Source organism: Nelumbo lutea, chromosome 1 (assembly GCF_056320005.1).
Source record: "Nelumbo lutea isolate HS-2025 chromosome 1, American lotus-T2T, whole genome shotgun sequence".
Taxonomy (NCBI): Eukaryota; Viridiplantae; Streptophyta; class Magnoliopsida; order Proteales; family Nelumbonaceae; genus Nelumbo; species Nelumbo lutea.
The window spans coordinates 98073988-98101604 of NC_142684.1; the positions used below are offsets into that span (position 1 = coordinate 98073988).

The 27617-nt window shown below is 41.4% G+C and overlaps 1 protein-coding gene across 6 annotated transcripts in view; it reads right to left on the reverse strand.

Moving 5' to 3' along the window:
• The window catches only part of LOC148876330 (type IV inositol polyphosphate 5-phosphatase 3-like), a 60148-nt gene extending 47663 nt beyond the window's left edge, over positions 1-12485 (reverse strand). For all 6 annotated transcript variants that reach the window (XR_016105829.1, XM_088966631.1, XM_088966629.1 and 3 more), the window contains exons 1-3: positions 12134-12485; positions 1234-1327; positions 1033-1136 (exon numbers count right to left, since the gene is read on the reverse strand). The gene's annotated coding sequence lies outside the window, so the exon portion shown is untranslated. The remainder of the gene's footprint in view (positions 1-1032; positions 1137-1233; positions 1328-12133) is intronic.
• Positions 12486-27617: the final 15132 nt, after the last annotated feature.

Genomic DNA, 27617 nt, shown 5'->3' on the forward strand with positions numbered 1-27617 from the left:
ATTAACAGTAATTATTATTAGTAATTAATAGTTATAATTAATTAATTAAAAGTAGTTAACAATAATTATTATTAGTAATCAATAGTTGGAATTAATTAATTAGTTTAGTAGTTAACATCAATTAATAACACAATTTCCTTTTTCTTAGGAAATGATTTAAAGTGGGAGCTTCCCACTTCTCACAACTTTGCATGGTGGTAGGCTCCACTCTCTATGCTAGTGGACTCTTTTCTTGAACTTCCACTAATCAGAGTTTCATTATAGATTCCACTAATAAAAGTGGTAATCAATCAGTTGGGTTTTCATTAAAATTTATGGACGATTTTGATTGGTCAATTTTTCTGATATTACATCTTTTCGGCATTATAGATTTTTCAATACTCTTTTCATAATTTTAGAAATACTTTGCCCTTTCATTGAGCCTTAAAATCCTACTTCTTAACCTTTTCTATCTTCTTTCACACACACTTGAACAAAGAGAGCTTGAGGTGATGTTTGGCATCGTGCCATTTGTAGGCGTTATATCAGAGAAAGTGGTACTTCAAATAACACCCTCTTATTTGGTATCGTTTTTCTAGAAACTACGCACTAAAAAATCAAGAAAATTTGGTTTGGAGCAATGTCAAATTCAATATTTTCTGAGAAAATGACACATTATTGCCAACGATACAATGATGTGACACCAATGTGGCATCATCTTGGATGTTGGTTGGATAATATAGATCAATGTTAAGAACATTACTGTCAATACTGGTTTCAAACAAAACCAGTATTATTTTTTCAAAAAACGCAAATGTGACAGCACCGATTCCAAGTGATTACAACTCTAGATGACCAGAACCGATGCCAAACATCTGCTGAAGTTACACTAATAAATTTGCTTGTACCTCATCAATCCTCAGTTCTCAAATTCCCATGTAGTCGATAGAGAAAATAAACAACAAAAAATCATATATAAATAGAGTATAAAATGAAATGCTGAAAACATAAGGGATGCACACAAATGGCAAATGTGCGCTTTAGTAAATTTACCTCACAGTAACGTCAAGAGCGATGGAATTTGAAAATACAGGATAACACTGTTAGAAGTGAAAGTTTGGGCCTTGAGTATCCCTGCCCCAAATTGTAGGAAATTCCTGTAATTTTCAAAAAAAAAAAAAAAAACACAGAAGTATTATTATCAATAGGGTCGTGTTTAGCAAATTAAAGAAGCATAATTATGTGGAAAATTACAAGTGCTTGACTTTGGACTATAACAGTAGCTGCTTAGTTCACAATCCGAAAAGGCCATCTTGTCTCCATCTGTTGACCTAATAATCTTTTCATCCTGCAAGTAATCAGCCAGACTTAAGTGGGGAGAACAAAAACTCTAAAAGAGTAGATTAGGAAACGGAAGCAGCGAATAATTTTGACCAGGGCGGGAAAGGAATGCTTCCTCAATAAAGGGGCTAATTGAAAATGTATCCATCACTAGACACTAGGACGGTTGTGGCATATAGTTGGATGGTGTGTGGGACTAGAGTCATTTCTTCAAGGTGTTTTTGTCATGTTAGTGCCAAATTATTTATTTTTGTTTGATTAAGCATTTCCAAGCCATTTTAAACAACACTGAATGTCTCAAGTTATGTGAAAGCAATTTTTGGAGAAAATGTCAATTTGATGTTTATTGTAATGAAACAACATTTTCATCTTTTTGCCTATAGCGGCTAATAACACTTAGTTGACACCAAGTAACAATATAAAATATATTCATAGCCTAGAATTATTTAATCAAATTATAAGGCATGGCCATTGTCTAAGAAAATGAAAATAATATCAAATACTTTTTTTTGGTAGATAACATTACCTGGTTTATGAATCTTTTTCTTACACCAAGTCTAAAATATGAAATAATTAAAAGTTAAAGAATTGAAATGAGAAATTTGGGATAATTTATATAGTTTCAACCTTTTGATCTACACAAGAAGCTTTATAGATTGAATGGTTTGGTTTGGGTCACCGTATACTTATCACAACCCACTTGCTTGATCTGAATCCAGTTTCTCAAATTCTTTTTATTTGTCAATATCTAGAAATCTGAAGTTGCAAGTTTATCTCGAGTTGTTGACATTGGGTTAGGATGCAAATGAATTGGATGGGATTTGATTTGAGGTATATCCAAATCCAATTTGATAATGTAAATTTTATATCATATGGAATCCGATAATCTGATAAATCTTCTCAACTGGAAGAGGTTTATATGCAATTGCCACATGGATTTATCACTATGGGGGAGGACAAGGTTTTTCAGCTTCAAAAGTCATTGTACAAGCCTCTCCTTACTTGTTTGCCAAAATTTCCACTACTTTACTTGAAGCTGGTTATGCGTAGTCTAAATCTGATTATTCTCAATTTATTCAACAAATTGGTCCCTCATTTACTGTTGTTCTTGTTTATATAGATGATATATTTGCCATCGGCAATGATACGACAACCATCAACAAGTTGAAAGTTTTTCTCAACTCTAGATATTATCGTAAAGCTATGGGCCAACTAAAATACTTTATCGGCATTGACGTAGCGCACAATCGTGATGCCATTTTCCTCTGTCAACAGAAATATGCCATGATATCTTATCTGACGCTGGTTTCTTTAATGCTCGATCTGCTGCCTTCCCTATGAAACAAAACAACAGTTTGGATTGAGATGACAATCCTCTTCTAATTGATCCATCCAAGTACAGACGCCTGATATCCTCTTCTTACCAGGCCCGACTTAGTCTTCTCCATGAATCTTCTGAGTCAGTTTCTTCAACATCCAGGTCATTGGCTTGCTGCGCTACATATTTTATGCTACGTCGAAGGCACCATTGGTTTTTGAATTCTGTTTTCTTTCTCTAGCGCCTCTCATTCTAAATGCCTATTGTGATAGTGATTGGGATGAGTGCTCTTCCACCCGTAGGTCAATCCTAGGCTATTGTATATTTCTCGGTACCAGTCCCATATCCTGAAAATCCAAGAAGCAAGTTACTGCTTTCAGATCATTTGCAAAAGCAGAATATCGAGCAATGGCCACCACCGCATGTAAGATTCAGTGGCTCACATACTTGCTTCATGACTTCAATGTTTCTTCCACTCCAGCTTGTCTGTTTTGTGACAATCAAGCCGCTCTTTCTATCTCCAGCGATCCTATGTTGCTGATGTAATTGATTGCCACTTAGTATGAGAAAAAAAAATTCAGTCTAGCCTCATTCAACCATCATTCATCTCATCCGCTCATAAGTTGCTGATGTATTCACCCAACCCTTGGGTCATAACAGCCTCAGATTGCACATAGACAAGTTGGTTCATATACCCTTCCAACTTGAGGGGGAGTATCATCATATACATATGGCACATGCGAATTAGCATCTGTTCCTCACACAGGATGCCTCACAACGACCTCACAGGCACATCCCACCATGCATTGGGAACATCTCCCATAAATAATAACACATATAAGTACAGGAAATATTCCCAATGCATGATGAAATGTGCCTGTAAGTTCAGTGTGAGGCACCATGTGTGAGGAGCAGATTGGTCTCGGTGCACGCAACAATCCGAGTCCTATTAGGACTCTATCCACTATTGTAATGGCACTATCTTATCCTCTCTCTCTCTCTCTCTCTCTCTCTCTCATCTCTATTTCTCTTATCCCTTCTCATCTCTATCTTCTACGATACACTTACACACAACTGTATGAATAATAGTGATTATCCTTTTTGTTTCGATTAGCATATTAAGCATCCTACCAGGACCATCTCTCAAGCAAAATCTATCACCAACCAACACAATCTAGAGCGCTCATCTCTCTCCCATTAGTGCCCAAGCCTTCCGGTGGAGGTAATTGAACCTTACTCGTGTTTCTAAATGGACTAATAAACGTGTATGTGTATTTGTACGTGACAGTATCTCTAAGACAAAACTATTTATAATGCATGGACAGATAAATAGTTATAAGTGGGTGCTTTCTGAATAGTGATGAGTGGGCATTTCCTGAAGTGAAAATAAAGGATGTATATGTCCTCTTTATGCCCGTTGTGTGCTTAGACAAGAGGAATAGAAAACGTCCAATGAAAACTCCAAAAAAAAGAGAAGTTTGCTCTTTTATAGATAATATAGATATAGATTGCTCCACCTTAGGCTTTGGACTAGGTAAAACTTGGGCCATTTTATTGTTGGTGTACACCAGACAAGGTAGAGGCAATGGCTTTTCTTGGAGGCTCTATCAAGCTTTTATTTTGGAAGGAGATTCTTGAGTCATCACTTAATTAGGCTCTATTAGAAGTCACTCACTGGATTCCTAGGCACCTTCTCAATCGCTTATCAAGGATTGCAGAACTATCCTTCCTTCTTCCGACGCTGTGGGAAATCGCACACAAATGCACAGAGATGCAAATCTAGTTGTCCATATTCTAGCTCATCATACTTTGTTTTTTTGGATCTAATTCCTCTTGATTTTGTATCAATCAAATGCTTTCCTCGGCGATTTACCCTTGTATCCTTAATTTAAATGATTGATGAATGGAATTGCCTTCGGGCCTTACCGAAAAGCTAAGACAAGGCATTCCTATCCCATGCACCATTTTGCTAAGGCCCAGTAGTATATGCTCATCCCAATAAATGCTTTCTCTAACCTACAGAAATTTCTATGAAGATAGGGGGACTGCCACTACAACTGTACAACCATGGCTTGGTCTTCAAAACTATATGGTTAAATAAAATTTTAATTTATAAAGCGAGAAGTATTGCTCTAACTCTGGTATTGTTTCCTAGTTCAAATCGGAAAGTTTATATCCTTCAATAACAATTCATACTTAATTTAGTTTTTTATCTTAAATAAAAAATAACAGAGAATAATATCGTCAGGCCCAGATCGAACCAGGTTGCCGGCCATTAGAACTAACATATAAAAGACTACTTTTTATGCTCTTAGAAATGTTGATTTGGTCAAATCTACCTAAGATAGATAGGTTTTAATTTTATCAATTATAATATATAATATTTATTATTTTAAACTTATTTTTATATAAAATATCTTTGAAAGAAAAAGTGGAGTTATTTGCTATCTTTCTTTTTCTTTTGCTATTTTTTTTTAGAAAGACCGATAAGGATCCTCTTCTTCTAGAAAAGGTGGATTGTTTAATTATAAATTAAATCTAATTTATTCTCTTCAATCAAATAAAAAAATCCAATTGGTGGGGCTTCTCTTTCAATTACATAGGCTAAATAAATTTTAATTCAAGATAAGTTCTACTCTAGTTCTGAAACTGTTTTGCTTCCTACTAGAAATGAGGAAGTTATCTCATATGTTTGAATTATAAATTAAACCTAATTTTGTTCCTTTGGCTACTTTTTGTTTGTAATGCAAATCTGAATCGGATATAAATTTTGCACCTGCTTCAGTTTTGCATTGATTTATTTGTAACTATGATTTTCACTCTTGCCTGATGCAAGATCTGCATTTTTTTTTTTTGTCTCATTTGTATCCGTTAGCAATGCAAATTAAATTTTGCATCTGAAAAACCGGTGGAAAATTTGCACTACTTCCTCCTAAATTCTCTCCCATATTAAGTGGGACCACATCAATTTGCTTCTTACCTTACTCCCAACAAATAATAAATAGCATTGTCTCATTTGTCTTTCATATAAATTGGGGATCGCATCATATTACTTTCTATTTACTTCTTACAAACAAACCAAAATAAACCAAGATTTACATCCTATTTACTTGTGATTTTTATAGGGACCAAAACAACTAAGGTCAAATCTGAACAAATTAATAAAGAGTAAACCAGGAGGGGTTGGCCCAATGTGTATAATTTTGTTTTTAAAACCAAAAACAACCACCACATCAGCCAAATTATATAGCAGTTTTTTTTTCTCCAAAACAAACACCATACACTTTGGCAAACGTCCCCCAGTTTGCCAGCTGGACATTACATTGATGTGGGTCCCATTCTTTTAAGTAATAAATTGTACTTTTTAATTACAAATTAAATAAAACTTAATTTACTCTTGAAAAAAAACTCAACCCTGACTACTACATAGTAGGAATGGCAATGGGGTGGATTTGGGGCAGGGATTATATTCCCCGTCCCCGCCCCCAATTCTGAAATTAACCCCCATCCTCGTCCCTGATCCAGTGATCTCTATCAGGGAAAAAAATTGTCCTCCATCCCCAATCCCCGACGGGGATCCGAATCCTTGAATTTTTTTTAGATAATAGTATTTTTTGAAAAATATATTTACTTAAAATACATAAAAAAATTAAATTATAAATAATGTTTTAAATATGTTTTAATATATAAATAAAATAAATAATATATATTTAATATAAATAAATATATATTATTTATATTAATCCTCATTTCCAACTCTAACCTTGATTGGGGATTTCTATTAATCCCCATCCCCGCCCCATCAAAACAATCCCTACTCCAACCCAATGGGGTCAGAAAAGTCAAATCATCGTCAGAGATAGGAAAATTGTCATCCCTACTCCACAACACTACTTGACTTATATTTGGTACCATTATTCTTTCTATAGATAAAACATTTTGGGTTAGAACAACTGTTATATTATTTGAGGTTATTTACAGTTGAAACAGGTATACGATTAAAATGCATGAATGAGAGGCCATTTGTAAAAATGACAAATTGACATTCTATTTCTTTTTTTATTACTTTATTTTTTGGAATTATGGGGCCACACAAGGGAGGGGGTGGAGACTTGACAGGTGGATTTGATCCCGAATTTTTATACAACCAACCATAAAACCTACCAAATAAAATATGTGATGTAACAACTGAAAGTAACTCTCATATGTGATGTAACAAATTAACAACACGTATCTCTGGCCAATTTGTACTGAACATTTGGTCTCAAATAAAATATTCATATAAATAGTTGCGTATGCTAAAAAGTTATTTATATTAGCTAATGCTAGCTCATCAATACAGGTCATGCATGCTCTTAATTAAATAATAGATGTATATATTGAAGGCCAAAGATCCAAAGAAAAAATAATTGGTTGGGAGTTAAAAGATAGAAATAAACGAAAGGTTCAACTCTATTCGTTTGGACAGTAAAGCACTGGGTCCCTAAGCTGTTCGTACTTTTTGATCACATTAGTGGTGGCCACCAATCACAAGAATGGATCTCATGCTACTCGGTTGATCTTCCGACCAACCCGTATATAGGAACCAAGGGAAAAGAACACCCACCAAGTTCTAACAAGTAGCCAGGCTGTGAATTTCAAGTCAGTTTGCATGGTTTTAAAACAGACCCGAAGACCGAACCAGTCAGGGGTCTTATCGGGTCAAACAGTTTGACTGCTTGAACTGAATGGTTGGCCCATTCTGATAAAAAATATAGAAAAAAATAAAAAAATAAAAATCAGTAAAAGCTATTCGAACCGTTCAAACGGTTAACCGCACGGGTCAATGGTTTACTGACCAAAATCAACGGTTTTTATGGAAAATCTGGTTTTAGGAAAAAATTGGGAAGTCACCTGATCAGTTCCCAGTTTTTCCGGTCCAACCGTCCAGTCCAGTCCGATTTTAAAAACCATGTCAGTTTGTGTAAAGCGCCTTCTAATGGAGAATTTATTCTAGAATCTTGCCTGTCTTTTTCCTCTCATAGTTACGTAATATTTATAGCATAAACTCTAATTGGGTCAAGTAAAAATCTAGATTTGCTCTTCACAAAACACATCTCATCACATCAATCTTGTATCGCTTTCAAGTGTACATTAAAAATATCTTTTGTACTTTATATTATCATTTATGAGAAGATATTTTCAATGTGAGATGCACTATATGAGGATCAAATTCGAATTTGTCTATGCAGAGATATTTTCTGCATGAAATGTTATTTTTCTGCCACGTTGAGGCATAGTATGGTCAATCCAAATCGTCCATTTATTATAATTAATTCTCGATTTTGGCCAATTCATTACTCTTTCTCCATGAATAAGCACTTAGGTACATTTGCATTTATGTAGCATAGAATAAATAAATAAAGAATGATAAGTTTACATATGGATATTACACATAAATCTCACAAATGCATCAACAACAGTAAGTCTAAGGCTTAAATGACCGCAAACAAAATATAAATACATAATTTTAACAAAAAAAAAAGTATAAATATATGATAGAAATACATATTTTAATAGTTTGTATGGCGTGTGAAGTACTTCTTTAGTTTTTTTTCTTTGCTGCAAGAATTATTTGATTAGTTGGTTAATATTAAAACATGAAGAATGAATTAAAATATGCATGGATATACTGAGGAAATTAATACAAATCTTATTATTATTAGTATTATTTAAATATACAAATTTTAATGATCAATTGAAATTATGTTTCTTATTTGGGTAAAGCTATGATATCGGACAGGTATGACACTAGAAGTGCTTTGAACAATCAAAACCCTCCGTCAATTTTAATGAATAATACCTGATTGGTTCACTTTTATGATGTTGATTGATTGGTTACAAGTTTTTTTTATCATAGTTGAATCTTTTTATTTTTTGCTTTCTTTATTTTTAGTTGATGTAAGAAATTTTCTAGTATAATATTTAAACCCTTTTTTGTTTTTTTGTTTTTTCGATTTTTAGTTGATATAGCACTACAATATCAACAATTTTGGTCCATATATATTATGCATTGCGATACACACCCAATATACTGAAATTAGGCTATTCCTTCCATGCCCCATGCATGTATATTCCAAAACCGGTCACTAGGCACTGGTTGATACATTACATCAAATCTTGCCCACAGGAAAAATATATGGAGCATATATACCCAGCTTGGACTCCATGACAAAGATGATAGGGATTACGCTCATCAACCCTATTTGGCAGGTACCCGCCCTACCTGACTCAATGGAGCAGTTTTTTCTTCTCTCTCTCCCTTTTTTTTTTATGAATTTTGGGACGGGGATTGGCTTTGGCATTTCAGAATCCACGGATAGGTTATATTATTAGGATAACTCTGAGCCTGCTCAATATCTAAAGTATCCTTAGTATTTAAAATTAAATTACCAATATGCCTAGGGATATATACCTTTTAAATTAGAAATCCTAAGCTTTTCTCATGCCTTATGTGAAGGGTTATTGATAACTTGTGTTTTGTACATGCTCCAATCAAATAATTAGAAATTTTGGTGTTTGTACATGTTATTTTTCTGGTTTATTATTTTTGTTATTTATATATAATAGTAAATTAGATGCGAATTTTGAACTTGACTAACTAACCTGACCTACCCCACCCTCAAATGTAAGGAGAATATGGTTGGAGAGGTTACGGTACTAAAAACCCAACTCGTTATGGGTTTTGGGGAAGATATGGGTTTAGGAGGTTTAGGAAGGCGAGGAGGGTCTACAATTTACAAAACCCTCCCAGAACCTAGCCCCACTGCCATCCCTATAATGTGTAACTTATAAATATATAACACCAAATGAGAAAAAAAAAGAATGTTGCATTTTACTTAACCATGGCTCCATTGGCTCCATTTGAATAAACCTTTACTTTTGAGTTTTGGGACGTGGGAAATAAAATTGAGCCAAAAAAGTGTTGAGTGTTCGCAAGAATTTATTCTAAAAGCATTATAATATGAAATCAAAACTTTTAAACCCAAAGAATAAAGCCTAAAATTGGGGCTAGGGTTTTATGCTTGTAGACTTTAGGTTGCATTTGTTTGAAGTGTAAATTTCATTTGCACTAGTGTAAATGAATGGAAGTGTAAATACGTTGAGTGTAAATTCTAGCTTGTTTTTACTGCTTTAGATTTGACTGTCTTGTTTGTTTGAGAAAAGTAAAATAGAAATTAAAATGGCGTGGACTCACCCTTTCTGCAAGAAAATGGAAGTAGGAGGAAGGCTATTTGTTTGGCAGTAGGGTAAGAAGCAAGATGATATGGTCCCCATTTATACAAGAGAGAATTAAAGTAAAAGGAAGGTGGTGCAAATTTTACATTAACTTTTGAAATATGAAATTTGCACTGTAGTAAGCAACAATCAGATAAAAAGTACAAATTTTGTATTAAGTAGGAGTGCAAATTATAGTTATAAACAAATACATATAAAATTGAACCAGATGCAAAATTTGCATCTAGTTTAGATTTCCATCACAAACAAACCGAGCCTTAAAAATACAAATCCTGGAAAATTGTCCAAATAGGCAAATGCAACCTAGATTAGCCTTACTCTATGGATAGAACAGTCGCATTCGCAGTGGAAATTCTAAATCCAACTCAATATCTAATTACAACACCCCATCTCATACCCTTAATTGGATCAGTACCCCTATACCCTATTCATCCACTCTAAATTAATTCACATCCTGTGTGTAAGGGTGTTCACAGTTTGGTTAATCGAATCATGGACTAATTTTTGAAATTGAACCGGGGTTATTGGTTTTTGAAAAACTGGTAATCGAAACCGAACCAAAGCCGATCGATTAATCAGTTGACTGGTTTGGTTTATTGTTGCTTTTTTGGTTTTTTATTATTTACAATATTTATTATAGAAAAATATATAAATATAATAAAATACTAGAAATATATGTATAGTATTATATTTAAAATAATAAATAATATACTATATATTATAAATAAATATATATTTATATATATAATGCATATTTATTAATTTCTAATGTATAAAAAATATAAAACATATATATATATATATATATATTAGTCAATTCCGTTAACTGCCAGTTATCTATTTTGATTAACCGAAACCGAATCGATACCTTTCTTTTTTTTAATATTGAACTGAAACCGAACTGATCAATTTAGTTAACCAAACTTTTGATTCGGTTTTTCAATTTTTTTTTGCTCACGCCTACCTATGTGTTTGATAAGGTTGCTTTCTCCAAAAGAAAGAAAAATTGAAAAGCCATGGTGGGGTCTTTGGAGGCTTGAACTTTTAGACTTTAAATAAATGGACGTTCACGATGTAGACCATCACATGCAGTCATTTGGGTTATGTTTAGTTTGATAGAAAATAAGAGATTCCCTCCAATTTCTGTTCCCCTCTCATTCTCTATCGAATCAAATGCAAAAAAGAAAAAGAAAAAAACTCATGGCACAATTTAATTGATGTTTACTCAACGCCCGAAGGTACGTACTTTCAAATTTTCACAGTGGATGTCAAAATCACCTCAACCAACATTCCAATTTTTCAATAGGAGATGTAGCCTTGTCATCTGCCATGAAAAATGGAAATTCGTACTTCCTTCAAGTTAAAATTTCTTCCCAACAATAAAACTATTCCAAGATATTCGATCATGATCTGCATCCATCCGCACATCCCATATACGGTGGGTCTTATTTTCATGGTGGGTCCTAATCTTATGGAAAGATGTGGAATCCTGATCATGTTGGAACGGTTTTTTTCGTTGGAGGCGTTATTTATTTTTTATTATTTTTCAATTTATTAATGATATGCTCTACTCCCATCGTTATCTGACGTGAAATAACACCAATAGACCATGCCCCACTCTGAATTGACAAGGTTGTCGGCCTTCCAACTGCAACTCTCCCCTCCCTTATTCCAATCCAATGGTAAACAGCTAATTTCAGAATAGTCGGTGATGCTAACAGAAGCATCAACTACAGAGGATGGTTGGCAAGTCAGCTGTGTACAACAAAGCATAGATCTCCTCATGGAGAGGCTGAATCCACTCACCCTTCGGCCAACTTACACTAAGCCGGCAAAGACACATGAGCTTCTTCTGTTAAAGGAATTATCGGTGATCTAGTAATTACTGAACCCTAGACCCTAGAGAACTAGATTAACTTACCTGGTAATTGCAGAATTGTCGACAAAAAGAATTCAATCAGTTCGATCTTTATATATATTGATCACGCACTCACACCAAAAAACAAAATAAGGAAAAGAGAAAGACGAAGAACTGAAGAGGATCGAAATAGAGAGGATCAGATTTGAATGCTTCTAATCTTTAATATAATCATCATTCCAGTCAAGAACAGATCCGAACAGCAATTATTAATAGATAGAGAGGTTAAAGGAGCGGAAGAAAGGAATGAAGACAAAGAAAGCAAAATGCATGGGAGAAGAAAAGAAGGCGATTCGCACCTTTGAGCTTGAGTTCTTGAATTGGGGTTTTGTTTCTTCTCTCTTGCTTTGCCTGTGGAAGCTAGGAAAGCTACCTGTGAAAAGAAGAGAAGGAAGACTGAAGGATCACTCAGTAGCGAGTAGCCGAGTACAAGACAGTCGTCGTCGTTCTGGTATGAAGTATGAAGTACTTGAATCCTCTGCTTGAGAAAGGCTCACAGAGCAACTTACTACTGCGCGTCTGCGCTAAGAATTCTGGTCCATTATTCCGTTTATATCTGTGATCATGATATGGCATCCAACTCGGTTGCGCCACGTGGGCTCCCATAGCACCTCTTCCTATGAATTTCAATTACGAAATCACCCCCATATTTGCATGCAATTACCAGACTTCCCGCTTACCTCCATTAATTACTCTTAACACGGCAGTACTTAGAGGGCTGAAAGGGTTAAAATCCATTCGGACAATATTCTTACAGCGCATGAAATATAAAAACACAATAAAAAAGAAAAAAAAATGTGCCGACGGCCTCGCCCGTAAGATACACATGGAAAATGCGTATGATAAACTGATGGTGCGCGATATGGAAGCTTGTTAGAGGAGCTCGGATGCCGGATTGTGTAGACAGTTTGGCCAAGTTGTAAAAAAGGAGGATTAGAGTATTTGGGCTACTTTATTCAGTGCAAGTATTTTGATGTTTAAATTAGTAAATTGGAATTTTTTGAGAGTTATAGAAGTGCTAAATTGTGTGTATCTTATGAGGTTAGAGGTAAGGCCCTTATATAGGTTACCGTGAGTTTCACGAAATACGTTTGGGATCTCCGACTCATTTGGTTCAGAGGTGGTTTCACACCTAGAAGTGGGCTCTGTGTAAGTAGGTAATGTTTATCCAATCCCGCACGAAGAGGTCAGGGTGATAACGAACTCTTCCTACGTTGCATCGTGATCCTGGGGAATTCGGAAGCGATAGCCTGTTTAAGGGGGAGGTTGCTCGGCACGTCAAGTAGGTCACTAATCGAAAATATGTCAAATCAGTGGAAGCAGGTCGAGGTGGTGCCGAGGTATAATTCTACTATTCTGAAATGCCATCTGTCATCATATCATTGGAGGACCAAATTACCCCTCATCAATTGCCCCCCACTCCCAAGTCTGGTGTGATCAATCCGACGAGGGAGTAGTCTTAATCCAAGGTGATTTGGTCCGACTTTCATCCTTGTTTGTGGTTTGACCAATGGCTTGGGATCGGGTTGGCTTAGTCGGTCTGGCCTAGGCACAAGGTAGCGTTCTGGGGATGCGCGAACGCCACACAACCATTAGGTTATGTGGATGTCAAAAACACGCTAAACTGATTTTGCCTCAGAATTCGAAATGTTGGATCCAACTGATCTCAACTGTCCATAGTTTGGTTCATCTGTCTATAAATAGGACCATTAGGGGCTCATTTTTCTCGTCCCTATCTTTGGAGTTTTGGTGAAATCGTGGAGTTCGGCATTGTCGGAGTTGTCAGTGAGTTCAATTTACTCGTCCTAGGTGAGTCATCTCCCTTAGCTCTACTTTATTCATAATGTCTAATAGTGAGTCCAAGGAAGAGAGGGGTCCATCCTTCTAGGCCAAGGAAGGGACTTTAGATCAAGATCGACAAGGTTCACATAAGAGGGCCTCGTTTTCCCATAGGGCTATAGCACTGGACTAGTTCGGTCCCATTGACCTCTCTGTCGAGAACGTCTACGAGCTTGCAACTCAATATAGGCTTCTGGATCAGTTTAGATATTCCCTTCCCCTTGGGCAGTACCCGTGGGAGCACGAGGAAGACTAGGTCGCTGTCTTCGAAAAGGCACTGAAAGCGGGTCTTCGGTTCCTCCTTTATCCACTTATTCTTCGGTTCCCCCTTTATCCACTTATTCTTGAGCTGGCCTTAAACGACACGTGGCCGCCCAATCATCTCCCGGTCACCCCGGCTACGTCAGCACAGCCCGACCAGCTCTGCAGCATACACCGACTCCGCGGCCATGACCGTGCTACGCTATTACTGTAGCCCCCCATCTTATCCTCTCAGCCACGTCAGCTACACGTCACACGGATAAGCATGACCAAGGATAGGAGGAGGGATGAGGACAACTGTGCTAGGGAATAGGACTCTATCCCAAAGACCTTGGCGGTTAACCTCATCTCGACAACCCCGGATGCCCAATCCGACCAGGACATAGATCTCTGGCTATAAAAAGTTACCTCCCGCTCAAGTGATTCCAACTTTTAGCATACATACTGTTACTCTGCTCGGACCAACACCCTTATTTCTTGGCCCGACCATTCACCACCTTCTACTGACTTGAGCGTCGGAGTATCTACCCAGTGATAACTTCTCGAGCCTCTAACTTCCTTTCTTGATCACAGGTCTTGAAGTGCAGCTCCATTCTTCCACCTCGGCTCCACCCTGTTTGCAAGGACTATCTGACTACCTTCCTCAGTTCGTGCACCACCTCAGATCGAACAACATCAGATTGACGCCATTTGTGGGAAACGCACAAAAAGCCTTTCTTGAATTCTTTCTCCCTTATCATGCAACCAAGAAAGTGATAAAGATGACTAAGAATCAGTCTGAACCCCATATCGGGAATCTCATCGTCATAGCCCTCCACACCAAGCAACCCCGCAGCCTCCATCCATGGTTGACCCTGTGTAGTTCTGGGAATGCAAGAGAAGGTCGGCAAGATGTTCGAGATGATGTAGACACTAGGGTCCGTGGCACCGCCCAATCAGGTTGTCCCCCCTTACGCCCCAACGCGCACAAAGGCTAGTCCTTACCCCAAGGACCCTAAAACGTGTTAGTCAGATAAGAGGGGAGTGTGGTTCCATAAAAAAAAGCAAGACATGGCAAAGAAGTCCATCTCCTTAGCCTGGTCTCACGAACCCAACAACCGCAATAGGACACATCAAACTACGTAGATCCTTGCTAAAGAGAGGCTCGGCAAGTGGATACCACCCCATGTGGTCTTCGTCATTGTGTTTAGTTCGATAAAAGACTGCTATGCACGGCCCAAGAAGTAGAGAGCCATGCGTATCGCGGTCTCGGACAATAGGGACGCCGAGATTTGGGAGCTCTGACAACGCATAGAGGAGTTGGAATGCAACCAAGTTCAAAGAAGCACGATACCACCTGTAGATTAGCCCGTGCAGCCAACTACACAAACCGTTAAAGAGCAACCCTTCGTAAAGATCATGGACGAGGTGCCTACCGTAGGATGGCGGGCACCTCAGCTCGACAAATACGACAGGAATACCGACCCCGCCGACCATATCGAAGCATTGAAGGCTCAACTGATGTTGCATGGATCTTCCAAGGGCCTGATGTGCAAAGCTCTTGTGGCCACCCTCACAGGCCCAACCCTAAATTGGTATTCCTCGCTACCCCCGCGCTCCATAGCATCGTGGGAGCAGCAGGAGACCCAGTTCCGAGCACAATTCCCAGCAAGCCAGAAGCACTAGAAGACTTCGGCCAGCCTCATGCAAGCGAGACAGAGGAAGACAGAATCTCTCAGAGACTACTTAGCAAGAATCAACAAAGAAGCACTACAAGTTAGGAACCTGAACCAGTCCGTGGTTGTTACCGTCATTTAGCACGGGCTCTGCCCCTCACCTTTCAACTTTTCCATTTCCAAGAACCCTTCGCAGACACTAGCCGCACTGATGAGCCATGCCTAGAAGTACATCAATGCAAAAAAAGCCCAATCGTAGCTACAGGACGAAGAAGAAAGGCCCAACAAGAAGAGGAGGGACACAGAGGAGCGGAAGTCAAAGAGATCAGATCGGGACCATAAGAGGCAGGACCGCTGGCTCGACTACAGACCACAAACACCTTCTCTGACCTATCGAAACTTCACGTTGCTGAACACACCGCGGTCAGAAGTTCTGATGCAAATCCGTGACCGCAACTATGTCCAATGGCCCAAAAAGATGAAAAAATAGGGCAACAAGAGGAACTACGACCAATATTGCGAGTTCCACAGGGACTCGACCACGACACTTACAACTACTTTGACCTCCGCAACCACATCGAGGACCTAATCAGATATGGGTACTTCGTTGGATTCGTCGACAAGAGCGAGAAGCCAGCATAGGAAGATCCGTGTGCAAAAAATGCTCGACCACCACCCTGAGCTCCTCCTACTGGCGTGATCCATGTGATATCCTAGGGGATCGCCGTAGAATGAGAGAGTAGGTCAGAATGCAAGAAGAATGTGGGACTATGTGAGATTGACAACCGGAGACACAAGAAGAGGCATAACCAACCAATCACCTTCACTGACGATGATCTCTGGGGAGTCCAGACCCCTCACTTCGATGCTCTAGTGATCACAGTCGAGGCTGCCAACTTTGAAGTGCGGCGCATCTTAGTTGACACTGAAAGCTCCACCAACGTCCTCCTCGAAGAAGCCTTTGAAAAGCTCGGCATTGACAAAGACCACCTCACCCCGTCAACACTCCCCTGATGGGCCTCTCCGGGGAGTCCCTCTTGCCAACTGGGAGGATAACCCTCCCCCTTCTTATCGGAGATGGTGACATTACTACACCATGGTGGATTTCATCATGGCCTGGTGCCCCTCATCATACAATGCCATCCTCGGTAGACCAACGCTCAATGCTCTACAGGCCACGGTTTCCACATTCCACCTCACTATTAAATTCTCGAACGAATACGGCATAGGGGTAGCACGTGGAGACTAGAGAATTGCATGAAAATGCTACTTGCTTTCCAATTGAGGACCACGCCTGACCGCGGAAACACTGATGGCTGAAGTCTATGATCTATGGGACGAGGTAAAGACATAGCGTGGGCAACCTGTTGATGACCTCATCCAGGTGCCGCTCAATGAGGAAGACCTCAAGAGGACAGTCCAGGTTGGATCTCTCCTGGACGATCGTCTCTAGGAGAAACTAGTGCAGCTGTTAAGGGATCACGCTGACGTGTTCACTTGGTCTACAGCGGATATGCCGGGGACTGACCCCGAGGTCATCACACACCGCCTGAACACCGACCCTCGTTACTGGCCTATCAAGTAGAAGAAGAGAAGCTTCACTATAGAGTGGTGGCAAGTGATTGCTGATGAGGTGCAAAAGTTGCTCGATGTTGGCTTCATTCAGGAAGTAAAATACCCCGATTGGCTGGCCAATGTGGTGATGGTGAAGAAGGCCAATGGGAAGTGGAGAATATGTATCGACTTCACCGACCTAAACAAAGCCTGCCTCAAGGACATCTTTCCCCTACTGAGGATCAACCAGTTCATTGATGCAACAGCAAGGCATAACTCCTAAGTTTCATGGATGCCTTCTCAGGACAACCAAATTCGGATGCACCTAGACAACTAGGAGAAAATGGCCTTCATCACTGACCACGGGCTATACTGCTACAAGGTGATGCCTTTCGGCTTCAAGAGCGCCGGCGCTACCTATCAACATTGACGACATGCTTGTGAAGAGCAAGAAGGCCGAGCATCACCTTGTCGACCTAAAGGAAGTCTTCGACACCCTCAAGAAGTACAAGATGAAGTTGAACCCGACCAAATGCACATTTAGGGTCAGCTCTAGAAATTTCCTGGGGTTCATGGTGACATAGAGGGGAATTAAGGCCAATCCAAAGAAAATACAGGTCATCCTCGACATGCAATCACCTCAGACTCACAAGGAAGTGCAATGCCTCACCAGTAGAATAGTTGCCCTTAGTAGATTCATGTCCAAATCCGCAAACCAGTGCCTACCCATCTTCATAGCCCTCAAGCATCCGAAGGACTTCTTATGGACCAAGGAATGTAAACGATCATTTCAAGAACTGAAGCAGTATCTGAGCTTGCTGCACCAAACCGAGCATAGGGGATGAGTTGTTGCTCTACCTCTCGGCCGGGGACAAGGTCATTAGCTCGGTACTGGTCAAAGAGGAAGACCAGGTATAGAGGTTAATCTACTACACTAGCAAAGTCCTCGGCAGCGCGGAAAACCAGTACTCCAACTTGGAAAAGATGGCCCTGGCATTGGTCACCTCGGCAAGAAAGCTTATACCATACTTCTAGGCTCACAACATTCCGGTGCTCACCGGTCAGCCCCTTAAATAGATACTTTAGAGGCCAAAAGCATCTGGCCACCTAATCAAATGGAGCTTGGAGCTAAGTGAGTTCAACATCGACTATGCACCCCAGCCCATGATCAAGGCCCAGTCCATGGCCGATTTCATTGCCGAAAGCACTTTCACAACCGAGGACCCGACCCCAACGCCACAGGTGTGGACTCTACACGGTATTGGAGCACACCCTCAGGTTCGAATTCAAAGCATTTAATAACAAAGCTGAGTACGAGGCCCTGATCGTTGGGCTTCGACTTGCCCTAGACCTCAGCACTCAAAGGATAGAAGCGTTCAACGACTCTCAGCTGGTCGTAAACCAAATCCACGACCATTTCGAGACACAAACACCCACAAGGGAAAGCTACTTACAGAAGGTGTAGGAGCTCATCCAAAGGTTCAAGCATTTCAATATTCAGTAGATTCCCCGAGCTGAGAACATCCAAGTAGACACTATCAAAGTTAGCTAGTTCGCCGAAAATAGACCTGGACTCAATAGTGCGGATAGACACCCTAGCCCAACCGAGCATCGCACCAATGGCCCTACTCATCCTCCTAGAACAGCACAACCCATCCTGGATGGACCCTATCACTCAGTACCTTCAGGATGGAATGCTCACAGAAGACAAGACAAAAGCCAAGAAGCTCCAGCACAGATCAGCCCAATACTGCCTTATCTAGGGATAGCTTTACCGCCGCTCACATACTCTCCCATACTTGAAATGTCTTTCCCTTGCTGAGGCCGACTATGTCCTCAAGGAAATACACGAAGGCATCTATGGAGATCACCCCGGCACTCGAACCCTGGCTTACAAAGCACTCTAGCAAGGATACTCTTGGCTAACCATGAAGCAGGACACAATACAACTCGTATGGAAGTGCGACAGTTGTCAGCGAAACTCTAACCTTCACCATCAGCTAGTGATCCCCCTAAAGCCAATCACTAGCCTATGCCCATTCGTGCAGTGGGATATGGACATCCTCGGTCCCTTCCCCACCATGGTTGCACAAAAGAAGTTCCTCTTGGTGGCAATGGACTACTTCATGAAATGGGTGGAAGCCGAAGCACTAGCACACATTACTGTGCACAATGCTCAGAATTTTTTCTGGCAAGGTATTGTTTGCTGGTTTGGTATTCCGTGGGCCCTCATCACAGATAATGGGACGCAGTTCACTGACCAAAATTCGAAGCTCTCTGCACCGACCTAAAGATTGACCTCCAAACCACCACCATGCATCGACCTCAGAGCAATGGGAAGACCAAAGTAACCAACCAGACCTTATTGCACGGCCTGAAAACCTAACTTGACTAGGCCAAGGGAAAGTGGGTCGAGGAGCTACCGAACATACTTTGGGCATACAGGACTACTCAGTGGACATCTACTGGAGAGACACCCTTCAACCTACCTATGGGGCTGAAGTCATGGTACCCGTGGAAATAGGCTCACCAACTCTCTAGACCGAGTTTTATGATGAAGACCAGAATGACGAGGACCTCCACGCAGAGTTAGACCTGCTGGAAGAAGCACAGGACCGAGCACACATCAAGATGGTAGCACAACAACAAAGGATGGCAAAATATTACAACTCTCCAAAGACGGGAGTTCAAAACAGGTGACCTCATCCTCTGCAAAGTCATTGTGCTTACGCTAGGAGAAGGTAAACTCATACCAAACTGGGAAGGGCCATATAGAATCACTAGAGTCCTTGGACCCGACACCAATACAAAGGAGTTGGGACATCGGGAACCTTTGATTGTACTACCAATAGTTTGCTATCAATAAAGAATTTGTTCAAGCTACATGTTGGTTTCCCATTACACCGCACACACACACCACGTACGACACATGACACACACACATCGCACACAACACTCACCGCGCAACACATGCCACGCAACACACGCGTAGCTTGGCACACAACACTAACTCGGCTGATCTTTGAATAGCCAGAGCCCACGATGTGTAGATCGGTACTACATTTCCAACCAAGCAAACTGCCTCAACCATCCATGACCCTAGCCTAAAGTGGAGAAGAACACCCCCGCCCATCGAGGCATAAGGGTGATCGTTGAACTCCACACACCCTCTGACTAACAGTCAGACCAAAGCTATCCGAGCAACGGCCAAGCCCCTGAAGAGCCAGAAAAGCCCCCGAGACTAACAATTGAGCATCTCTGAAGATTGAGAGCTCGAAACATACTCTAGTCTCCTAAGCCGAAGACCAAAAAGATCTTGGCTAACTCCCAACCTTGGTTCCGACAAAGACCAAGGACTAAGACTTCACAAAAAGAAGAAAAGAGGAAAAGAGAAAGCAGTACACAAGCTCGAAATGGTAAACATGTTTTCATTAACTTACTAAAACCAGCTGATGAACTTACAATTTGTCTATAATTTTTGAGGACTTTAGCATGGATTTTTATGCCGGTTTTATTAATTTTTGCCTTAATTTAGCTTAATGCTAAGAATAAGTTCAGGGATAATTAATCCAAGAAAAGGAAGGAAAAAGGCAAGAAAAGAAGGTTCAAAAAGACCAATTTCAGTCCAGCCCGGTCGTAGAAGCAAAAGAGAGCACTTCGGCCCAAGAAGAGCAAGTGAATTTCTTGAGAAAACCCAAGAAAAGAAAGCTTAGCTATGAGTAGAATTCGGCCCAGCAAGGAAGGCCCATTCTCAACCCAAAAGAGCAGCTCAATGTATAGCTATCATGTGCTAAGAGAGAGCCTAAGTGCAGCCCAAATAACAACCCTTAGGAGGCTTTCAAGAGAGCTCTAGAAAGTTCAAGAAAGGGGTGTAATACACCCCATTCTAGAGGCTTCAAGAAGGGGCAAGAGCCCCCTTAAAAAAACATATAAGGAGGCCTCTAGGAGGGGGGAGAGGTGTTCAATTGCTTGAGAGGAAGGCTCTCCCACTCTTAGAGGTTCGGCCACCTTGAGAAAAGAGAAGAGAAGAAGGCTAGGCACAAGGAAGAAGAAGAAGAAGGGCTGAAGGAAGTTCAAGACAAGCAAGCTAGAAGAGAATGTGAGTTCGAATTGAGGGTTTGTGATTCAAAGATCTTTTGTAATAAATCATTTATAGTTTCATTCTCTTTTGATTTGAATTCAGTTTCTTTGTTATATTTTCTTTCTTCTTTCTCCTTGTTTCCATTCTTCCTTGATGTATTTCAGCTTGTAAAATTTCAGTTCAGCAATCTAATTCTTTTTGATTCATGCAAATGGTCATGAATTGTACTTGAAGTTTCTTGAATGAGGGTGTTATTGTAGATTTATTCGGCCAACTAACCTTCAAAACTCAGATCTGAATTCTCAGATCTAAGATTGCAAGATCTGAATTGCTTGAAAGAGAATTCAGATCTGCAATTTTCAGATTGGCCAAATTAATCTACAGCTTGGAATTCCTAGAGTGCTTGAGAGAGACTCTAGGAATTCAGATCTACTATTCAAGAACTGAATTGAGTGCAAGGTTAGAGATAACTTGCACAATTCAGTTGGTGATCAATTCAGATTTGAATTGATGCCTTAGAAGTGTTTGAAGAAATGCATGCATGGGGATTATATTCTTGCTAGAGATAGAAGAACCGTCACTCATGCATAGGATGAACATGCGCTTGAGAGAGGCTGTTCATGACCTTGGGGTTTCACCAAACCAAGGCTCAATCATGATTTATTCGAATGATCCAAATTGATAGATTGCTGAATTCTGAGATTGACATTTACTACTTACTCTTCTAACCTGATTTGAAGGCAATTGGGCCAATGATTTAGATAGATTTTAATTTAGGATTTTTTTAGCTTTCATTAAAGTTTTGATTAATTTGTTGATCAGATAAGAAGTGCTCAATTTAGTATTGGTAATTGTTTCCTAAATCCTCGTGGGAACGATACTTCACTCACTACTTTATTACTTGAACGGCTAGTGCACTTGCTAGTGTCACAATGAGCCACACATCACCAGTACATAGATTAAAGCTCGGCATATTGAGCTACTACAAAAAGAAAACAACAACAAGATAAATAGAAGAAATCCCGTGGAAACTAAATCCTCAGCAAGGGGATCCGTAGCCTCTTCTCCTTCCTCCCCATCCTTGCCCCCATCGCCCTCATCAACAACAAGGTTGTCCATGGCGGGCGGGGTCTCATCGTCATACACATCCCAATCTTGCGCGATGTTAGCTAGCTCCGAACAGTGACACAACACCCTCCTCCAAATGATGTTGAATCTTGCCTCATAGGAGCTTGAGGCGTACTCGTCCATCTCTTGTTGGTATTCAACCGAGCCACCATTGCTTCGGTGGCCTCCTTCACCAGCTCTCTCTCTACCTTCAGCTCGATAATCTGTTGCTTCAAGCTTCGAACGACGTTCGCTTGCTTGGCTATTTGATTCTTCAGTTTGGCCACCCCTGCTTCCAGCACGGCAGTGCACTCACCAGCCACCCGAAGCTTGGCTAATTGAACTTTCAGGATCAAGTATTCGATGTGCTCTCTCTCATACATGCCCCACAGATCTCGAAGACAGTCCACCAGAGCAATTTTCGAGCACATGTTTTGGGGCAAGAAACAATTTTAGCATGAAGAAACTTAGTTAAAACAACAGAAGCAAGTACGAACTTACTTGAGCCGTGGCCCAGATAAGTGAGCATTCTAAGGCACCGCTTCTAGTTTCCCCGACTTTTCGACTGATGGTCGTGGTCATGAGCCTATGCAGAAGCTATTCTGGCACCCCAACCGTCTCAAGCTCGTCTTTGGGATGCTGCCCCCCACTTCCATCCATAGAGAAGGAGGAAAGATAGCCCGATAAATTTCCGATTCCACCACTACCACGTCTTCATCATCACCCCATTGCCAAGCCCTTTTCTATTGATAGGATGCCCTCTCGGAAGACCTCGATAGTGGGACCACTTCCGTATGGGGCTGGGACCGTGTACTCCCCCTTCGCCTCTGCTAGTTTTCCTTCATTCGGTGGACGATCTCTTCTTCACTTGCCATTTCCACACCTACACTGCAAAATCATAGTAGAGTAAGTATAAGTTTGAAGAGAGAAGGATTCGACAAGTAAACCAAAGCAACAAGATAGACCGGCCACCCTGCGCATCAGTTTGGCGAATATCAACAACTCAGAGCATGTGTATGCCACCACATCTATCTTACCGATCATGCTCAGGGCCGACCTCTCCTCCCCGGTAAGCCTGTGCCACTTGGGTTGCTGCACCTTCATCCTCGGCTTCTGTAGCGCAGCCGGGAAAGGTAGGCCCCTAGGACATTGCACAAAGAAGAACTCCTTCCAGTGCTTCACAGAGGATGGGGCCTCGACCAACACTCTAATGTTCTTCCTGGCCGAGAAATAGTAGTAGCCCTGCTGGTAAAGTTTCAAGTACAGGAGATAACTCACCATACCCAGGGTCAACTTGATGTCACGAATGGTGCAATATGACATAAGGCTGAACAAAAATCTAAAAGAGTTTGACATCAGCTGCACTAGCAACACCCAGTACCATTCAATCACCCTGGCTACTCCTTCGAACAAGGGAAACCTTAGCTTGACTTCCAAGCTGCTCTCATACATGGATACCTCGCCCAACCAAGCATCTATTGGCCTCTCACCAACCTGTGGACACCTCATCCCAAACTCCATGGGAATGTCATTCAGGGCTCTGATCCAAGCCATGTCCCTAAGAGTCAAAATGCAGGGCTGGTCCCGAATCGACGACTAGCCTGAGCAGGAAGTTCTACCTCCACTCTGGAAGGACCAGCCTCGGCAGACCTCTCCGACTTTACTGCCTCAAATTCCCCGACCTCAGATTCATAGTTGGAGCCACTAGAATTGGAAGAACCAGAAGAAGAAGAAGAAGAGGAATGGAAAGACAGGGAAGACATCTTACCGAACTTGAAGCCGTGAAATCAGAGCAAAAGTCGAGCAACGCCAACAACCCCTTGCCGAGCTATCTAAGCAATTCCTCTCACAAATGGCAAAGGAGAAATGTCCTTCCTCTCCTTCTTATAACCCTCGAAAGTGAAAATTAAAGCTAGATCAATGGTGGAGATCAAGCGCTGCTTTGATGAAGCTCGGGAAGACCAATCAACACGACTGTCACCGCATGCATAAGGCCTTGAGAACCGAAGCGACATTCTTGACAAGCAATGGTAAAGGCATTAACTACACCGGTCCACCCTGAGGCGCCAATCCAACCAAAATTGTAGACCTCCATAGTCCACCCAATACCACTGATCCAACCAAGCCCTTGAGTCTCCTCAAGACACCCAACGACGAACCCCAACAAAAAGAGCCCGCACTGCATCCCGACCAAGCACTCCACTCTTCAACTTTGGAATTGGGGGAGTGGTTTTTGGATTCTAAAATTTTGAGTACAAGTTCCTCAACCGAAGAACGAAGAGCCCTCCCGCGATGCAGCATAATCGAGCATCAGAGAGGCCTAGACTTTGAAACCCAACTTAGCTTCTCGACACCTGACCAGGGTAAACGACCATGCAATGCCTCAGCCAAGCACTCCTCTCTTCGACTTCAAAAGCTAGGAGAGTGGTGTTCGGATTCCGGAATTAGAATTCTCGAAGTTTCGTAGCCGACAATTGAAGAACTCCTCATCCACAACCCACATTGCATGGATGACAAGCTCCACTAAGCGTTGAGGAATACAAAGAGGACAAAACACTCAACCAAGACTTCAACTTGGAGTTCTTCATTTGATAAACAAATCACCTTGCCGTGCTACACCTTGGCCGAGTACTTCATTCATCGACTTCAGAACTAGGGGAGTGGTGTTCAAGTCATGGTTGAGCTGGCCTTAAATGACTTGTGGTTGCCCAGTCATCGCCCAATCACCCCAGCTATGTCAGTACGGCCCAACCAGCTCTGCATTATACACCGACTCTATGACCGTGACCACGCTACACTATTACCATAGCCCCCCATCTTATCTTCTCAGCCACGTTAGCTACACATCACGTCGATAAGCACAACCAAGGATAGGAGGAGGGATGAGGACAACTCCGCTGGGGAATAGGACTCTATCCCAAAGACCTCAGCGATTAACCTCATTTGGACAACCCTGGAAGCCCAATCCGACCAGGGCACAAATCTCCGGCTATAAAAAGGTACTTCCCGCTCAAGGGATTCCAACTTTTAGCATCCATATTGTTACTCTGCTCAGACCAGCACCCTTATTGCTCGGCCTGACCATTCACCACCTTCTACTAACTTGAGCGTCGGAGTATCTACCCTAGGATAACTCCTCGGGCCTCTGACATCCTTTATTGATCATAGGTCTTGAATCATGGCTCCATCCTTCCACCTCGGCTCCGCCCTATTGGCAAAGACTATTTGACTGTCCTCCTCGGTTCGTGCACCACCTTGGGTCGAGTAGCATCAATTAGCTTAAATCAGCTTCATCCCCATTCTATTATGACCCTAGTTGGCACCATCTCCTTTTGTCACCATGTCATTTACCTCTAGATGTTAAGATCTTCATCGACATATGCCATATAAAGATAAACCCCTCTAGTACTCATGGGATCTATAATTATTACTTGTCCTATCGCCCTAGGTGTAAGCTATTGAATGACTTCCCCTCCAAAGTACCGGCCTGGAAGAGGAAGTATTTCTTCCTTGACCTAAGTAGCAAATGGTCGTTCTTGATGACTTGGAGAGAGGGAGTGAGGGACATCAAGGAGGAAACTCTGAGTGTGCAGATGCAGGCAAGAGTGCAAGTCGTAGTGGACCAAAAGTCAATGTTGAGTGAATACTTGGCCAAGGAGAAGCTAATCCAGGTCGGGTTGAGTCCTCTAGGTAAATCGTCATTGTAGGCTTGGGCATTTTCTTTTCATTCTTTACTTTCTTTTTTATTTTTTATAGTTCGGCTCACCCTTAGATTTCTCATGCAGGAAACATGTCGGCCATGCCAACTTCCAGGTTGTTCTAGGACATGAAGAGGAAGAAGAGGAAGTTGGCTCACCAATATGTACCTCAGGTCTTTGCTCTAGAGATTGTTGTGCGTAGTGCTATTGAGGTCGTTCCGGTTGTTGACCTAATTGAAGGAGACCAGTCAAAAAGGACCTCACTAGAGCCCAAGGATGCCGTACATTCGAGGAACCCCTTCAACCACCCAAGATCAAGACGACTAGTGGTTTGAACACCGAAACCAATCCCGAGGAGAGACACACCATCATGGACTTCCGGACCGCCCTAGTGAAGAGCTAGGGGGCCATCTTTCTTGAAGAGGTCACGGGGCTTCATGAATCACGTCCCAGTGAGCTCAGTGGAAAGCTTATGCGTTGCCTCAAGGTGGTATGTTCCCGACCTTCCCGTTGTTTTCATTATTGTCTTCATTTTGGACTTATTTCCCTTTTTCTCTTTTGTAGGCGAACACTTTGGTGCAGTCCTTGTTGGGGTAGGCTAAGGGAAATTTGGCAACGTCCCAAGCTGTCAAGAAGGAAGCGACATAGTATAGGTCTCGAATTGAGTGGGCCATCCATATAATCGACGACTTGAAGGACAAGCTCATGGAGGAGCAGAGCTGTATTGTGGACCTAACGAGAGAGGTCGAGAAGCTTAGGCTCAAAGACCAAAAGTTGTAGGAGAAAGAAGCCGAGCTCATAGAGCAATAGTCAAAGTTTCTCGACAACATCCATGCTGTCGAGGTTAGTGCAGTTCAAGAATTCAAGACTTCACCTGACTTCTTGAAGGAAAGGGAGGAGTACGGGTCCAGTGCTTTTTGTCAGGGATTCAAGCTATGTTGGATGCGAGTGGCCTTGATGTGCCCGGAGTTTGACCTCAGCAAATTAAAGTCCTCAGTGTGCATGAACGGGATGATGGGTCAGGTCAATCAAGAGCCTAACTCCGAGGATGAGGAGGACGAGGTTGATGTGGTTGACGGATTTGATGCTATTGTGGAGGGGGCCGGTTTGGAGGGTGTGGGGGCAGACGAGCCCCGTAATGTCTGACTTTCTTGCATCTTTTCTTGGACTCCCCATGTATATACATTGTATGCCGAGCCTCTAACCTTGGCTTCCTTAAATTCCTTTTTTTGAGTAGCAATGTACTCTTTCCTTCTTCTATTTAATGGAATTTATTTTTTTCACATCCCGTGTCTTTATCTTTTTGCCTTAGAAAGTAGGCTAAGTCTTAGAAACGCAATCCGAAGTGTCAAGGTAATGAGGTGCACCAGTTGCCTAGGTGCCAAAAGGACTGAGCTTATGATTTTGGCTAGTCAGAACAATGCTGAGTTGTCAAACTGCCAAAGTATTCCGAGGTCGACGTAGGGGGCCTTAGAGCTGAAAGCGGTTTGGCTTCCCCTTATGTACAACTTAGTTGAAGTGCTCATAGCATAGATCGAGTAGACCAGGTCGCTAGGATGGGCAGTCTCATTTTTTACATAGTGAAATT